This window comes from Manis javanica, chromosome 13, assembly GCF_040802235.1.
Source record: "Manis javanica isolate MJ-LG chromosome 13, MJ_LKY, whole genome shotgun sequence".
In the NCBI taxonomy this organism is placed as follows: Eukaryota; Metazoa; Chordata; class Mammalia; order Pholidota; family Manidae; genus Manis; species Manis javanica.
In genome coordinates this window covers 9398628-9412479 of record NC_133168.1, presented here as the reverse complement: position 1 = coordinate 9412479, position 13852 = coordinate 9398628, and the positions used below count along the sequence as shown (strand labels likewise).

The following is a 13852-nucleotide window of genomic DNA, read 5'->3' as shown; positions in this document are numbered from 1 at the left end:
AGAAAGCTCCCTAGATCTGTCCAACTTGAGCTGGTTCCAGTGCCAGACACTGGGACCAGGAACTTGGGGTCCCAGCTTTTGGTAGAGGCGACTTGTGTGTGCACAAAACCAAGCAAATCATTAGACTTACAATCATTTACAATTTAAGGTGACTGAACTAGCTGAGTAGAGATATCGAAAGGGGCAAAAGAAGAAAGAACAGGAAGTATGAACACAATTGAAAAATTGAGAGTTCTCTTTTATGGAGGAAAAGTTTAAGAAAGAAGGAGAGTAGGATATAGCCAGAGCTGAGATTACCTTGTATTGCCAGACCCTCCTGATTCTTTACCCAGCTAGGGAACGTCTTCCCTAGTTACCACTGAAAAGCTCTAGACCTCCCCACTCCAGGCCCTCCATACCAAAGACTGTTTCAGACGAGGTGGCCCAAAGAGACAGTTTCCTGTTTGGTGTGAGAGATTTAAGGGGTTCCTCCTATTTCCTCGCTTGTTCCATCACCTTCATTTGTTCGATAGTCTCTCAAATTCTTTTCTCAAGTGGGTTAAAAGTTTTAATCAACAACTAGGCATACACAAAGTCTAAGACATAGTAAGAATGGCTACAGAGAGAACTATTTCTTTTTCAATACACAAATCTGGTGAGATAATACATGGGAAAGGTATTGTCAGTTGGAAGATGCCGATGTACACGATAGCAATTATTAACGTCTCATTTAATCTGCACCAAAGAGTGAATAAGGGTTAGAAGTTAGTTATGTGCTCACGTGCATTTACGTAGATGTGAACCACGAAGATCAGCCCATTACCTATGAACTGGTCTTGAGAGAAGAATGGCTATTGGAGGTGAAGGGTATCTGAGGGAGATGGAAGTAAGAAGGTAGGATGCAGGGAAGACGTTCACGAGAGCCGAGATGAATTAGTTTTCAGCTTTAGCCATAGCGAAAAGACCAAATTACCTGGTGTTTATAGTTGTTGAAAGCATTTTATTATGTACCTTTTTTGTCTCTGCCTTGATTTCATCCTTCCCATAAATTTTTAATTCATTTCCTGGATGAGGACAAGTGTAAAGCCAATGAACAAGAAAGCATGCCTATTCATTATATTCAAAGGGGAATATTTTTTAAATGTCACACGTACACATATTTATATTCTTCTGTTCTAGAGCTTTCCTAGACTAGTGTTCCAATGTTTAGGTCACAGGGTCATGTATTCTGTAATATAAGCTGATTTTAGCTAAAACTTCTTTTTTTTCTTGCAGCCTGCAACTTGTTCTTTTCAAATAAATGTCACTTACTGCGTTTAAACTGCCTTTCCGTTCTCCGTTCCCCCACCCCCTTTTTTTCCCCTGGGCTCTATATTTTGCTTAAGCTGTGTGATTAAATGAGAATTGGACGATAATTTGAAATGATCACCGTGTTATAACCTTGTCAAAATCAGCTGGAATATAGTTAGCAATTATTTTAATAAGCAATGCTACATAAGTAATTTCATCATTTCTTATTGTTATTTTTATTCACCAAATGTATAAACAGTAACTGAATACATCCTACTCCATTGTAAAATTAAATGCAGGTTTTCTGGCTTGGTGGGTGTATATGGCCCCATGCTTCTGCTTCTTTCCTTTTTTCATCTGTGTATTTTCTCCCTCTGGACACTAGTGCTTCCTGTGGTTTCATTCCTATGCAGATAAATGCCTACAACGCCGAGAGATTTCTCTGTCTCCAGACTCACTTTTATCATTGAGCATTGGATTGATAATACTCACATAAAGCCTAGGTTTTCTCCAAGTCAGAAGTCACTCCCTTATTTCTCAATCCCTCCGTGTATATCTGATGCTATAATCTTTTCCTACAATCTAATATAGAGAAGTAGAAAGCTACTGAAAACTGATTTTTTTAATTAGGAAATTTACCTGCATTGTCACTTTATACTATTAGCAGGCTCTCTGCTGTCTTATACTCAGTATACCCAAAACACCTTCTCCATCTCCCCTCAATCAGCACCTTCTTCTACTTTAAGCCACCCAGTCAAGGATCTTCATAGTCTCTATTTACTCTTCATCCTTCAGTTATTTGCCATGTTCAATAGAATCTAGCTCTGTAGTATCAATAACTTCTCAATGTTTCCCTGCGCACTATCAATCTCCTGTCTTGGACCACACCAAAAATTGGCTTGTCAAGGAGTCCCTCCACCTTTAATTTCTCATCCCCCAGTCCTTCACCGTAATTTTCCTACACCTCATATTTCTGCCCTTCCCGAAGTTCCAAAGATGCCTTATCCCTAGTGAGTTCAGGGCATGCTCTTACTCCTGGCCCCGGGGCCTTCTGTATCCTGGCCAGATTGATCTCCTGTTAATCCTTGAACAGGCCCTGTATTTCTACAACCTTATCCACTTTTCATGAAATCTTCCCCACCCAGTAAAATCCCTGTCAAATGCCAACTTCTGACTCTCCCCCCAGCAAGGTCATCTTTTCTTCTGTGAACTTTATCTCCTTGCATTTTCCAATTGATCAGTGTAGATCATGGAACATATAACTAATCATATTATAAAATATCATACATAGATTATAGATCATCATATACAGATTAATCATATAGCTAATCATATTACATATATGTGAAAGTTATCCTACACATTATTTTCCCACCATCTCTTGCCCACATTCAATTTTAAGCACCTTCTGGGCCAGATCTGGTCTATTTATCTTTACATTTTTAAGACATATCACCAAAGTTCCTATACCCAATACTCAATAGTAATTATTGTTTTTGAAAAGAAGCAACTACTTGAAGTTTATGTCTCCTTGCTGTGTGTCCTCACAGATGCTTCCCCCAGTATAGTATAGAATCATAACAAATGGAATGCCAATGATCCCGGTCAGCTGAATTAGATTGTGGATTGTGTAGCTTTTAAAGACAATAAACTTAATGAATTATTATAATCCTGGCTTCATGATTGGGACTTGTACTCTGTCTGCTCTTCTTCAGGTTCACATGTTGGGACCTGAGATTCTCTTTGTGAGGCTAGTGTAAAATGACAGGGCCAGTAAATTTCCCAACGAGCAGGTAGCTTTTCAATAGCTATCCACTCTGGTATCATTCTTAAATTATAAAGACGGTCTCACACTTTGCCTTGAGAGGAACTGGAAAAGTAGATAATGGCTTTGACATCAAGAAAATCTGAGTTTTATATCACTGTTCTTTAATTGAGGGCAAAGGACACAGAGATAACTCTCCACATGAAAGTGATGTTCAAAAACACCTTGATTTATCAGCCTCTGATCCAACCTCCCAGACTGGCTGAAGTGGAGGGCAAAGCAATGATACTCACAGCACTGCAAAGGCCTTATTCACCCCCTGACTTCACGCTCAGCTAAACTTGGAAATGCAATTGGTTTATTTTGTATAAATAAGCAAGAATGCTGGAAGAAACTAAATATCTTCATAAAACAAAACATTATGATACCAGAAACCCTTAGGAATAGCACTAATGCTTTTAAATGAAGGTTTTATTTGTCTCAGAGCTGCAGAAAGGAGTCACTAATGAGATGTCATTTAAATTCTAACACCTGTTTAATGGCAGTTTTTTCTCTATCCCCCAAAGAGTAACTGTTTATGAATGTTTGCAGTTTTCCAAGTGTATCTACAAGAATTGTTTTTTTCATAAACAATGTGATGCCTTTTCCTTCATATGCTACAGTCATGTTACAACATATGATGGAAATTGTTGGTTGTGGCATTTTTGCATTAGGTAGGTTTCAAAGATAGTGTTATCTCATGCACTGAAACTTAAAATTTTGCAATCACATAGTGGATATTTTATCAGAAACTTCATGCTTTACAGATTTATGAGTGTACATAGGTATAAGAAAAATAAATTTCTAGTTGTATTCTTTACCTAAATTTAAATAACATGTGCAAAGACATTGCTGAAAAATGTTTGCCCCTATGTTTCCTGTTATGAAAAGAAAATATGTTTATAAATGAAAATACATGCATCTATATTTCTGAGTCACAAAAAAAGAAATGCTTGTATGACTTTTTTACTCAGTTGATAAATAACTGAAAAAGTAAAAAATGAGACTGTACCATTTCTTTTGTGATTGTGTTTTTCTCCTGTAAACAATTTCTTATTCATGAAAGGAATCCACAGTAATTATGTCTGCACTTTTCTCTATGATTTCTCTGGAAACTGAGTGATGAGTGACAGATACTGTATAGAAAAATATATATAAAACTATTTACTATTGAAAATATTTATCTTTAGGATTTGTCTCACTTGGTACTTGTAGCATTTTATAAAGGTTACTTTCATATTTAATACCCCTTTATAAAACTGTACTTTGGTACAATAAATGACATATACAAGTTTATTTTAAATAAGTTGACTCTATCTTGAGAAATTCAGATATAATTAATTTCTTTGGAGTAACAGAGACCTTAGGCTGTGTGCTTTCATCAAATTGATTATGTGAACTCCAAAAATGCTGGCTATCTTTTAGGGAAGCTGCAGGGCGCCCTTCTTTTAAGGAAGGTATCTGTGAACTAATAAAAGCCACAGTTCTGTTCTCTTAACATGCTAGATGTGTGAAAAAGCAACACTTGTTTGTGGCAGGAAGGCAGGAGCTCATCTTGACAAAAGGTGAGACCCGGGTCTGAGTACTAAACCTTCCTGAGAACTCTTTCGGATTTAAACTGAGTGCACCAGGCTTACTGCAGAAGAGAATGGCTGAGCATAAAATGCTCAAAGTGTGGACTTGAACAGTTCTATAAAACCTAAATGTTCTGCACATTAAAGGAGGAAAGGAGAAAATTGTTGCAGATGTGACTGGATTTCCCATTATGCTGGAAACTATTCTAAATTTCTTTTCTCATGATCATTATTCCTTAGATATCTTAGTACAAAATCATCTCCTCTCCTCCCCTCTCACGATTCCCCCTTCAAGGAGATTCTTGCCAGTTTAAGGTGTGCCAATTTAAGGTGCTCTTTTGAATGAACAGAAGGACTGGATGTTTCTGTTTTTAGAATGCTTTTCTTTCTCTAGATACAGACAGATATAGATACACACACACACACACACACATACAACACTGAGGAATTGAAGAGTGTCCATTTGCTCCTGGTTTACACAACTTTTCTTTATAGGTGGGATCTCAGTGCTTGTTCAGCGTGTTCTCTAATTATCCACTGGATTTATTCACAATCTGTAGACATACACCGTGCAGTGAGCTGAAGGAAATAAGCATATTCTTCTTTTTTCTGTGCAGTTCCTTCCTGACTTATGAAAGCCAAATATCCATTCTGTATGGAGAGATGAATCAGCAATCCATATAATATCTACTCATCATACATATTTCACAAAGAGGATATTGTGGTGACTGCAAAGTTCTTACAAAAATAATATGGAAATCCGGAACTTGATGTGGAGTGTCAGAGAGCCTCTTACTATTATTTACCTTATCAGCTTTTGCTTTCTGAAATCAATGGAAGGGCATCAGGTTCAGCTAATCCATATTTCTGAGTATGAAATTGAATTTATAGTCTGTAGTATGTTGACTACCGCTCGCATTTAAGGCATAATTGATTTTTATTGAAAAGCCAGCAGGCACATCAAAAATTTCCACAAACCACAAGGATGTTAAATTTTACCCTGTTTAGATAATAGTGTAGCTTTATTTATCCTTTAAAATGAAGCTTTTATATTTATATCAGCAAATTCTATGGAAGTGTGACTGATACCTCATGAAACCATCAATCCGTGGTTCTGTAGAACGACACTGCTTTGAAATACGCAACTTTAGATTTCCAAGGTAAATGTCTATGGTTGGCTTGTTTTAAGGATAAATGGATAAATGGAATAATAAATCTAACACCCTATCATGTCATATGGCAAAGTTTTTTTTTTCATTGAAACAACTGTTTGTATCATTCTTTCCTTTATCCCACATTCCTTCTGCATCTCATTTTCCCCTCTGATTTATAAATCACATTTTTGTGTCTGGATTAATTGTCTGTGCATGTGAGATGTAATTCTAAGGAAACAAATCTATTCATTGCACTTTGAAATTAAGTAGTCAACCTCAGCATGTGTGGTATGCCATTCAGTTTCACTCAAATATCCCCAATTAATGTGCTAAGTTTATAGTGAAAGTTAGGATGGGGCGATTCTTGTGCAGGAGCCACGGAACGTAGCAAACTCGGTGTCAGTGGCATGGTGGATTTTTAAAAATTAAGCTTTGCCTTATCTTGGCAAAAAAAAAAAAATGAAAGCAAGGAGATGCAGGTGCCATTATTTGTTTTAGCCCCCTTCCTTCTGTAATCCCACAGTAGAAGTTCTCATTAGGGAACATTATCACACCCTGAAGAGAACTGGGAGAATTTGCACAGCGTATTAGGTTTTTACAAAAACTGAATGGAGTGGCAGCAGGACCACACTGACTTGGGTGGACCCAAAGAATGCTGTGCATTTGCAAGGTGCAGGAGGGTCCCGAACATTGAAAATTGTTTTCCATGCATGCTTGCAGTGTGAATATCCTACCAGATGCTCACGTAGTTGAAAAACCTATTTATTGTTGTCTGCAAGTAAAACCCATTTCTATTTTACATGTCATGATAAATGATTGTTCATACTTTAATGTACGATGAATCTTCCAAAAATTAAACTATCACGTAAATCAAAAGAAGTTTGTTATTTTGAACTCTGCCTGTTGTTGACCACATACGGCATCTGTCTTGATATCTGCTGCATCAATATAGCAGTCTCATGTCAGTGTGCACTGGTAGCTAATGCACTTACAAATTTAAGAGATTCTCTGCATAGGTATCATCAATTCTTAACTTCTTGGCATCTCCATTATGTAGCACTGCTCAGGTATTTACATTCCAAAATATGTGCTGTTTGGTTATGAAGAACTTCCTTTACATTTCTCTCCTATTTTATACTTGGGGTATTGCACTGATTTTTAAAAAATGCTCTGATTAGAGTGGTTATAATATTTATGAATTTTACTTCAGGGTTGTAAATGGCTTCCAAAATATTTTTTATAAAAAGGCAGAAGTCTGATAAGATTGAGAACAGTTGCCTTATGGCATCAGAGCATGAATGCATTAATTGGAAAACCTTCAGTGATAAATCTAGAGATTATTTTAACAGAACAGTTATTTCCAATGAGGAAATAGTGTCTCATGGATTTTTAAATATGTGGTGATAAGCTTTCAGTGCCTACCTTCTTATGTGTATGGATGAAGAGTGTTCAAAACAATTTGTCATATGCACAGAAATACAAAAGATGAAACCTAAAGAGATTATACATTAGTCTCTTAAGAGTAAAACTGACAGAGAGAAGCAGTATACCTTTCACAGAGGCAGATATTTTCAAAGCAATATGTGACAGGTACAGGGACAAATCCCGTTAATAAGTAAGAGGATTTGTGCTGGGCTCTGTCACATGCCACTTTGAAAACCTACCCTCAAACTGTCTATAAATTTTCATGCCCATCTTTTTCTTCTTGCATTTTCCAGAGCATCTGATTTTTTGTTGTTGTTCGCTGTTTTTCCCTGCTTTATTTCACGGCATCCTTTAATAATTTTGTAAGAGGCTGGTATGTATACTATGAATTTGTGGCCACCTTATTGTTAACAAAATAATATTCGCTGTATCTATTCATTTCCACTGTCCCTTCTACTGCTTTGTTACAGGGCATTTTGATACCAGTTATGATTTCTAAATATGAAAAAAATCTGCCTCATGGAAATCAAGGGAAGTAGCATTTATCACATTGATTAGCTTTTTCCCTTTAATGTACAGTTGTATTTTTTTGAGGAGGAGAATATTTAAAAATTAAAGCTATGATATGTGAAAGATACACTACCTAGAAAGAAAAGAATTGTTCATTTCTTGTAGTTGATAAACTTCTAAAAGAGTAATTATTAAGCCTGGTCTTGCAAAGTACACTCAAAATAAATTTCAGTCCTGATGGCTGATGGGCTGCCCCTGCTTCTTGACCTTGACCTTGATGCCTCACCACCTCTGAGCAGCTGATCGAGGTAGAGGGACTCAGGTACTTGGTCGAACGTCTTATGGATTATAACTCAGTGTTGAGTCATACTATACTGCCAAAGATTATTTGCTTTCTGGCAGTATATATTTGATAACTTGCTATTGAAATACAATAATTCTGTGGCACTTTTCTCCTAAAAAATATCTGACTCTTCATTTGGACCTGAAAATTGTGCTAGTAGGAGTCAATGACCTCAAACCCAGTACTATGTCGAGGTGATACATTTTTGAAAAACAAGTGTCCATAAAGAGTGTTTTTAAGTGGGCAGTTCCAGACAAAAGTCACTGTGCTATGGAATTCTGATTTTTTTCTCTCAAGAATATTAATGGTGCCTCGAGCCTATCGAATTGGAAGTGTTTTCTAGAGGACCAGCAATATACATTCTTTGCTCATCTTGAAGTACAGACCTAGGCTGCCCTTCCGTAGCACCCGACAGCTGGATAAAAAAAGGAAAACTAAGCAGATCTGCCAGATGGTTTGTCTACATTAAAATCAACAGCTGGATATTTTTTAAACATTTAGATGATTGGCTGACTTTTTCACATTACATCTGCATATTTTTGGCACTTATTTGCTCTTTGTGTGTATGTGTGTATATGTAGAGAAAAGATGTCACCTCTCAGATAAAACAAGCCTGAAAATAGAGTAATGGACTTTGAATTTCTGTGCATTTCTGGACATCATTGTGGACGAAAGGACCAACTAGCTCAAGATGAAATCTCAGAAAATTTCTGAAAGTCAGTGACAACGTGTGAAGGATGGAATAGCTTCTTTTGGTATTCAACTTAGTAATATCAGTAGATATTTAGACCCAATTTTCAGGAAGGCTGTCAGAGACCACCTGGCTAAAATCAATTTGGACTTTTAGAACAAGGGAAAAAGTCAATAGAATATGTTTTCTAATTTTAGTATTTTTTTCCCTTAGAATGCATGTAAATAAGACATGCAGAGCTGAGCCTTCAACATAAAATGATACCTTTATCTATGTGTAACCATAACCTTAGCATGCTAAGTAGCAGGTACATACTATAGTGATTGTTCATCTAATGACTAACCAGAATTTACATTTATGTGGCCTTTTGAGCTTTTTAAAGCTCTTTCTTGCTCATGGTCTCATTATTCCCTCTTGGAAATAAAAAAAAACCTTCCTCCAACACAGGTCTTCTCATTCTTGACTTGGTGCAGTTCCCACCAACCCAAGAGTAAACAAGGAAATGGGGAGGGAAGGAACATTTGTGAAGCAAGCCTAGCGTGAGATATACTGTATTGGGGATTCCAAATGCATCCTTTTGTTTAAGTGACACTATTACTTCTGTGGTACAGAACATAGAAACAGAATTTGCCTTACCTCTGAAAAGTTGGATTTGAATCCTTCCTTCGATATGTAGTAACTAGCTGTGTATCTTTATTCATGTTATTTGAGTACTTTCTGAGCCTCAGTTTTCTTACATGTAACATTAGAATACTATCTATGTCATAGACTTATAAAACTTACATGATAATATATATGCTAAGTATGGGTTGAGTACATGATACATAGCAAATGGCTAATTCTCAATAATGCTCAGTAAATATTGTTTGCCATCTTACAGATGAAGAAATGGAAGTTTAAAGAGTTAATGGTAGTCATAGAACTAGAATGTCCCCTAAGGAAGCATTAAATCCATGTCTGTCTCCAAGGCTTATACTGGACTCTCTTCAACACTCTGATTTTGCTTATTTGTGGAAACAGTAATTTCCACAGTTTCATTGCTTTTATAAGATTCAGTCCCCAAATAGCATTTTGTCAATTATCTAGTAATTTTACATATCTTGAATTTCTCATCTTGAATTTTTATCAAAATGAAGTAGATGAATGCATGGCAGTGCTCATACTGACAGGATGTTAGGTTTCCTATGAAAACCTGAAAGCACAATATCGTACCAACATATATATCTCCATTGCTTTTACCAAGTTTTATTAGCAGAAACACCAGCCTGAGAGGTGGTAGTGTGGAGCTCTCACTCTGTCACTACATGTCTGTGGGACTGTAGGCTCTATGATTAACTCTACAAATATTTACCATGAGCCTACTCTGGGCAACAGGATTCTTGAATGAACCAAATGCAGACCCTGCCCTTAAGGAAAATATCAGACAAGCGTTTAAATACATAATGAGGTCTAGTGAGTTGGAGTACACACATGTTGTGCTCTGGGAACATGAGTGAATGTAAAATTCCAATTAAGGGAGTCCTGGAAGTCCAGATGGAGAAAGTGTACTTGAGAGGGCCTCAGAGCAGGGCAAGATTTGATGAACAGAGATGAGCAGAATGGCCAGAGTGGGGAAAGCACTGAATGTCACTGGGAAACAGCTCTACACCGTGGTCAACCCACTGGGCACATTTAGATGACACTGAAATGGCATGTTTGGTTCACTCAAATCATAGAAGGCCATTCTAAGGAGTGTCAGTTTAAGCTATGTAAATGAGGTGATTTTGCAATATTTGACTATGACATAAGATGTCAAGTACTGAGCAATGAGATGTTGGCAGGGATTAGGAGGAGATGGGTTGACATGGGAAAATTTAGATAAAGAAATTAAAGTATGTGATGCTTCGGGAATTTGCAAGACATCCTCTCTCCATTTGCTTATTTTACAGTAAGATCAATAGGTTGGACTTGATTTATTCAATAGGCCTGTTCCAGCTTGTATTTTCTGAGTCAGTATTTCCTAAATTGGGTTCCAGTGAATGTTATTTCTGCTAAATCACAATGTGTGCCATGTCAGTGAAAAGAATAAGAGTTCTGTGGCCAAACAAATTTAGGCAACAGTGAGCGAAATGGTAATGGAGTTTGCTTTTGAGAGGCCTTCTTAGAGTCTTATTCTATTAATGTTCATTAATGCTCATTGTTCATTTCCAAGGTGAAGAGTTTATGTGAACTGCTTTCTGAGATTATGTGACCATGGAACTCTCTTAGCTTACAGTTTTGGGGGTCAGTTTGATGAAACACACTTATTGTAATGCCTCTCCCACTATGTAAGTTAAATTCTCTACTGAAATTGTAATAGGTCTTAGTTCTCAGTTTTAAATGATCCAAGCAACTTAATAGCTTAGGATCTCAGGTGATATGTGCAAGCATTTCATTGGGATATTTTCCACTGATACTTTAAGTTCCATGCAGGAGAGATAAACATGTAAGGCATGCATTCAGCTCACCCCACATGCTGCTGATATTTGAAGGTAAATGGTTGTTTCTTCAGCTATCCAAGGAGAAATTTGGTGCTTCTTTTAGTGGGCTATAGTGGCAGCTAAACTCTTGAATAAAAAGATTCCTCTTCTCTCTGGAAAGATCACTCTCCTTGACTTATCACATACTTTTTCAAAGGGAAAACATAGGGTAGTGAGAAAGGAAAGATCAATTGACTAGACAGTATACCAGCACCATCAACCCCTGACTATCAGTGGAGTGGTGGATGTCATGATCAGAATGCCCTCACATCCATCAAAGTAAGCTTGAAATCATCTCCTCAGAAGAGAAGAGTTGTAAGGAGAGCCTTAAGTAAGATATGACACTTGTCAGAGGAAAATCAGAAGATTGTTCCAGATGGTTGAGATTGTGAGAAGGAGGTGAAGAGGTCGGAGGAGGCAATGACTGGAGAGAAAAAAGAAGTAGGACTGGTGAATATCCTTGGGGGCTGGAACAGGTAGGTAGCTTCAACTTCATCTGAATGACAATGAGATCCCAGAGCAGGAACTAGATAAGAAAAGAAAATCTAAGTACATTAGCATGCAAAACCAATCTTTTAAAAATATCATTCAGAACTGCCTAGGTGTTGTCAAGGTAGAAGTTAATGATGAAAACAGCAAAACTTTTAAAATGAGACAAGCTCCACCTGCAGCGGAGGCTGTGCTCGGTGGCTTCCCCCTTTGCCACAGCCTGCTCACACCTTGCCGCAGAGCGTGCTCACAGTTCCCTCTGCTGTCTGCTAGCTAAGTGGTGGCAGTGCAGTTGACGCCGGCTGATTTCGTGTCAGCTGTTTTAACCGTCTCAGAGAGAGCCTGAAAGGAGGCATGTGCTTTCTTCACTCACCACTCTCCAGACTTGGAAGCATGACAAGCATTCAGCTTATTGGTGTTTAAAAATCAAAATATGGCTCTGCAGAAACTGAAAGTATTTAATTCTGTGTACACCTGATCTCCCTCAAATCTGCTAAAACAAAACAAAATAAATGGGCTGGTCTGTTTCTGTTCCCACAAAATATTTGAACATGAGAAAATAGGGATGTGTGGTTCCACTGAAGCTTCAAAAAGCTAGTGAAGCAGTCTGGCACTGGCTGCGGTGTTCTGGCCATGTGACCTTGGCCAAATTATTTATCCTTGCTCTTCTTTGGTTTATTCATTTCTAGAGGTAATATTTGCACTAGGGAGTTGCTGGGGTTGAAAACTATAATATAAGTAAAGAGCTCAGTTATAGTTCTGGGGCCAGAGTAAGGTTTAATTTCTGTTACTTTAGCTCTTGCATTTCTTTTATTCATTTATTTGGCCAAAATATATTTATTGATCACCTTCTAAGTACTGGGGATACACTAGTGTACAAAACAGAAAAAGTCCCTGCCCTTATGGACATTATATTCTAGTTAGGGAAAATGGGAAATAAATAAGCAAAGAACATACCCTGTATCTGCTTTGATAAATGCTGAGTCATTAGGAGTCAAATTCCTGATTTTTAACCATCAGTAGTTTTCCAGGATAGCCTACAGAGCAACTGATTTATCTACATGGCTGTGGATGCATTTCTCCATGGAACGCATGTGCAGGCAGATGCCTTACAGCGGAGTATAGCAGTGTGACAGCATAACTTATGGTCGCACCCAGGACTCTTATGAAAGTGAAAGGGGAGCTGTGGGTATCATATAGGAGCAAATTGAGGTTGTTTCAAGCAAATTAGGAAGATAAAATGATCCCAGGAATCAGGGACTTAAGCAGAAGCATTTCAGGTAGACAGTGCTGATATCACAGTGTTGTATAGGCAGCATTATGTGAAAAATGATTTAGTTCAAGTAGTAAACATCTGGATGGTCAAGACTGATGGTGGCCAGAAGCTAAACAAGATTCTTAAATAAAGGAGCTCAAAGTCAACTGAAAAGTCCTTGTCCTGATGGAAGTAAGCTGTCGAGCATGGCCAGTTTTATCCTGGGCTTCCTTGCTGCGGGGCAGACAGGTTCCCATCTCAAATGGATTCTTCTGGGCTTGATCGCCAGGCTCCTGGTGGTCTGGTAGCTGTCTTTCATGGAGAAGGAGGCATGTATGTTACTCCAGGAGCTCACAGTGAGCTCACGCAGACGACAAGAGGGTAATCTCCAGGCTCTTTGAGGTTTGCTGAATGGCAGGGAGTGGTTCAGGCCCTAGGAGGCTGGGTGAGGTTTTAGTCCTTGAAGCTCCCTGAATTGTCCTTGTTGAGGTCCTGTTCTTCCAAGCACCCTCTCCTCCGTCGCTTGAGTTTCCCATTGTCCTGTTCAACAGTCCCTCTGCCTGGGATCAGGGGAAGGCCTCTGGTAAGTAAGTCTGCTGCCTAGGGATGGAGGAGAAAACTTCTATTTGAGTCCCATAGGAGAGAAAGTGGAAGGCTCCCAGTAGGAGTGAGGGACGTCATTATTGACACTTGGGGCTTTTCTCTTTACCTTAATTCTGGTCTTATTGTCAGTTATTGCTGAAAGTAATCATAGCTCCAATGTGCATAATAGTTTTAAACTGTCAAAATGTTTACATTTAAAAATCTTTCAGTGATGACAGTGGCCTTGTCAGAAATGTT

At 38.0% G+C, this 13852-nt stretch overlaps 1 long non-coding RNA gene across 2 annotated transcripts in view; it reads left to right on the top strand.

Moving 5' to 3' along the window:
• LOC140845754 (uncharacterized) overlaps positions 1 to 13852 on the top strand; it is a 708702-nt gene that overhangs the window by 640542 nt on the left and 54308 nt on the right. The window lies entirely within an intron of this gene.